Source organism: Gavialis gangeticus, unplaced genomic scaffold, assembly GCF_001723915.1.
Source record: "Gavialis gangeticus isolate Ggan-Ray unplaced genomic scaffold, GavGan_comp1, whole genome shotgun sequence".
In the NCBI taxonomy this organism is placed as follows: domain Eukaryota; kingdom Metazoa; phylum Chordata; order Crocodylia; family Gavialidae; genus Gavialis; species Gavialis gangeticus.
Genome location: NW_017729030.1, coordinates 53,806,989 through 53,811,704, shown reverse-complemented (window position 1 = coordinate 53,811,704; position 4,716 = coordinate 53,806,989). Strand labels below are relative to the sequence as shown.

Genomic DNA, 4,716 nt, shown 5'->3' with positions numbered 1-4,716 from the left:
TAATTGCAGGAATAAGTGCTCGCAAATGCAAGGAAGAGCTCTAAATGGTTGTCCTTGTAATCAATAAAATGCAGCACAGTCCCAGCAAGCACCCTCCTGAGAATGAATACAAATATGAGAATGTGTTTTTTTTTACAGGCCATAGAAAAAGGTCATAGTTTTTGCTGGTAGTTTAAAAAGCAGGCAGACCAAAGAACAGATGAATTCTTGAACGGAGTTGAAAAAGGAGCAGCTATTTAGTTGTTTTTTTTCTGACTTAAGCTGTCATGAGTTTGCTTTGGAAATGGTATAATTTTACATGCTGCAGAAAAACTGTATTAAAGAAGGGAAAACATCTATTTTGGCATAGTGGCGATCACTTCTTTTCTGACTCCGTTTGCTTACACAGCCGTGCCAGCACACATTCTAGCCAATCCTCGTTAAATAAAAAACATGCTGTCATTTGCAGGCAGGTTTCCATATGAACAGAAACAAAGACTTGCAAGCACGATGCTCCACCTTATAAAGAAATCTCTTTCCTTCAACAATTCTGGTAGGTAGTACTTATTTGTATGCTTTTTTCCCCTGTATGTTTTAATTTTGGAAATACTAAGCATATGTATTTTATTCCAGGAAATTGGTTCTTTTAGAAGGGTAAGTGTCCTAAAAAAGTTGGATTTGTGTCCACTTTGAGTCTGCATTGCTAAATAGAACCAAGCCAGTTCTCTTATAGTGGAATTATAAATCCTGTGGCACTTTGGCTTGGTTTTTGAGTGTGTGTTTGCAATATGTTGCTTATGCATCCACTTCTGTTCATGATTTAAAGTTGTAAGATGCTTCACTCATAGAAACCTTTCAGGAAATGTGGACTTGATGGCAGAATGTACTTGTCCTGTTTTACATGGTAAAATTACATTCCAGTCATTACTAGAGGAAGGAAATTGGCTTTTCTTCTTTGAGGAAGGAGGTCTGGATTAGTGAAGCAAGATGACATCCGGGTGAACTACTGAGGTTTAATACAGATTCCCCACTGAATAACTGACAATTTCAACAGCTTTTAAAATTCATTGTGAAAACTGCATTTATAGATTTTTTTTTTTTTTTGTAGTCTGGAGACTGACAGATGACAGTAAGTTAGGGAATTGCAAATTCTTGGTACTCAGCTAAAATGTAAGCCATTTATGTGATTATAGATTGGGACCATTGCATGGCAAGGGACCATGTGGGCTTTTGAGTCCATTCTCCTGAGCCCACAGGAAGCTGTGTAATAAACAGCTACCCAAATGGGTCCACAAGAACATCCACTGGTTTCCCACCCATCCACACCCCAGCAACAAAGCACTATCTTACATTCCATAAGAAACTCAGTATCTTTCGTACAAACCTACAATGGGCACAGGAAAAGAGCAGGAGGAACAAGGGCACTACCAGTCCAGGAATGCAAAGCAATGGCCAGGATTAGCATAGTACGTTATATATATTTGATTTGTGATAAAATTTTCAAAAGCACATAAGTTTCTTAGGAGCTTAAATCCCATTTCAGATGTGACATAGTTACTTAGGAGTCTAAATCCCATTGACTTTCAAATATACTTAAACTCTTCCCTGTCTGAGTCATTTCTAATAATGGGATTTTGGCTGCTTACTGGAGGTGGTCAAAAATGCTCTCCATTGGAAATATGTCATTTCCCCCCAAATTTGTATTTTTCATGGACACACACATATTTTGACAAGATTTCATTTTGGGGAAAAAAGCCAAAACAAAGTGTTTCAGTGAGCTTGAAACATTCCATTTTAGCTAAAGAGAAGCTGAGGATGTGTCTTCACTTAAAATCAACTTTCAGTTTCAAATGTATTGTGTAATACAAATGGTAACATTCTAGCAAATAAAGATGAAATATATCCATTTTAATGAAGCAAAAAAGTCCAGCTGATCCAAACTTACCTTTTTTTTTTAAAGAAAATTTGTTTTGCAGGACGTATTAGCTTTTTGCTTGTTTGTTGTCATCCTAATTCAGAACAAAAATGCATTTAAAATGCAGGGATTTCTTGTGGTATGGAAATTCCAATTATGAGCAGTTCTACTCCTTATTTAAATACTTCTGAAATCTTTACTCCCTAATTATGTTCATTCTTAAAAGTTAGCAGTAAAATATTCCCTTTATCTTTGTAGTGTAGTCATGTGTATTTGAAGGAACAGCTTCCTGTATGTATGTAAAAACAAGAATACCTTTCGAATCAACAAATGAAAAGGACAAACTGTAGAGTCTTGAATGCAGAGGCCTTTCCTTTTTGCTCCATGCTAAGCTTGCCTGAGAAGAGTACTTCAGCAACCCCTGTGATTTACCTTTTCCTTCCTGCAACTGTTAGGAAGAGGTTGCTTGTTTCCACATTGCCATGAAAGTGTTAAAGACAAGATTTAACTGTTAGGTGAACCTTAGAAAAAGTCTACAGAAGTTAACCAGATCTCTGGGAATTAGAACCCTAAAGAAAAAAACTATTGAGCTAAAGTAACAGAGGGTTCCTAAATATCAGTTTTTAAGGGCTTTGCTCAAGATTTATTGTTGTCATCCTTTTTGAACTACCCAGAATAGTGACAAACTTATCCACAAATTAAACATGGAGCAGTAGACCAGCTTGGTTTGTGATTTCATAGCCAGGGGAAATCTATCAAAGGAATGAGGATGCTGCAGTTAGCGAAGGTTGTCCTCTTCCTCCTCTTAGTCAATACTGACATACTAAAATGGCATGGCAGCCACAGACACTGGAGCCTGAACTTTGACAACTGCAAGTTCCAGATATTTGACAGGAGAGTGAAAACTTGTGCAATCTGTGTCAATATTGCAACACAGGGAAATTACCTCCTGATTTGGGGGTATGATTAGCTCATAGCCAGAAGAATGAGAATTGGTTGATTTGGTAATTTAAGTTGTAAGTAACCTTCAGACCCATCAGTGCCTGCTTAGCCCTTTCTTGAAAAATGCTATTTGCCTCATACCCAGAGATACAGTTATTCTTCTTCTATCCCTTCTGCATTCCTTGCTATTTAGCTCTGGGTACTCCTGGTTTTAGAATTAACAGTGTGTTTAACAGGCTCTCTCTACATTTTTCCATTTCAGTTCTTCACTGTATGCAGTGGACAGTGGTACATTCAGGTAGTCAGCTGCAGCTCCTTGATGCCAAACTGCCTAGCCCAAGTGGAAGCTGGAGTAGCGGGCAGTCTTCTCTAACTCAGGCAGGGCACAGAGCTCCATTATGCCGTATGTCTCCTCAGTACCGCCACTCCTGCATACAGTGAGAACAGAGTGGGGAGGCAGATGGCACAGGAGACTGCTTAACTACGTGCCAGCCTTGCCCTGGCAGAGCTTCTCACAACACAGTGGAAATTCTACGGAAGAAATCTTCAGCCAGTTTAAAAGGCCTGGAGAACCCAGCCCAGTACCACCATTGTAACTTTTCTTATGGCTTTTCATGGAGTGTTTTCAAACAGGATTTTTAAAGCTAAGCTAAGCAATAAAGCAAAATGACATAACAGCATTTTTCAAGGCAGTTGCCTTTCATAGCTCTTTTTTTTTGCCACTCCAGCTGAAATACTGATATGATGGCACATAATTGATTGTCATCTGATACTTATCTAAACCAACTATAAATAAAACAGTAGCACATGTTTGTGACATTCCTCACAACACACTGCAGTAGTTAGTTTTTCCTGTTTGGGTCTTAGTTTATTAAATGCATTTTCATGTACATACCTTGTTCATCCAAGTGTGGAGAAAGGCTGTGATATATAATAGCATTATATTTGAGTAGCTTGTCCTCTACCACGAAGGGCATTGAAGTTCAGGGAAATATTCCCTAATTAAAATTATATGCATGCTTAAGTACTTTAGTGAATCAGGGCGCAAGCCCTGGCCTTAGAGGTTTGCTTAGGATTCCAGATTTTATCTGTGTTCTGACACAGACCCTTAAAGACCAGATAATGTGGAGTTGGCAGGATCCCTAGAGCTAGCATAAAACTCACTGACTCAGTACATGCAATTTTAGTAATAATTCTAATTTATTAGTATAAAAACTACACACCATAAAGACATATACTGAGGACGTACTATGAATAACAGTTTCCCCAGATGGTTTTAGTTTCTTCTATTGGTGACAGTTTTGATTTACCATCATGCCTCAGTCTTAAAGAGGATGTCATTCCTGTCCTTGAGAGAGTTCACCTGGCCTTTCTCTATGTGGAATCAAATTGTAGAGGAGAATAGAGTAGAACAAAACTACAGAACATTTGTCAGAGGCAATAAAAGGACAAGGGGTGTGCATGTCTTATTTTCACGGTAGACATACCCCATCTCATTGAAAACCAGAGTAAAAATATGCCCCAAAATATGTCAAAAGCTTAACCATTAGAGGCACAAAGATTTTTGTTGTTTTAAAAACTTCCATATCCTAGCTCTGTCCACAATGACCCTCCACATAATGTGAAACACCTATGTAGCTGGATTTGTTCTTAAACCTGGTTTAGCTTTGTAAAGAAGAAATACTTGATTTAGGTTCCAAAAGGAAGTAAGTAACAATGTATTGTTCTTTAATGGAACAAGAACAGCCTACAAGATGGGCACATGCTATTTGCTTATGACAAAAGTCATCTCTAAAATGCAGATTTTTTGGTCAGTTTACAGTCACAGCTGCCATTGCACTAAGATTCATAGATTCATAGATTCATAGATTAAGGGTCGG

At 38.1% G+C, this 4,716-nt stretch overlaps 1 protein-coding gene across 3 annotated transcripts in view; it reads left to right on the top strand.

Moving 5' to 3' along the window:
• CSGALNACT1 (chondroitin sulfate N-acetylgalactosaminyltransferase 1) overlaps nucleotides 1-4,716 on the top strand; it is a 140,439-nt gene that overhangs the window by 55,680 nt on the left and 80,043 nt on the right. For all 3 annotated transcript variants that reach the window (XM_019522225.1, XM_019522227.1, XM_019522226.1), the window contains exon 3: nucleotides 449-532. The gene's annotated coding sequence lies outside the window, so the exon portion shown is untranslated. The remainder of the gene's footprint in view (nucleotides 1-448; nucleotides 533-4,716) is intronic.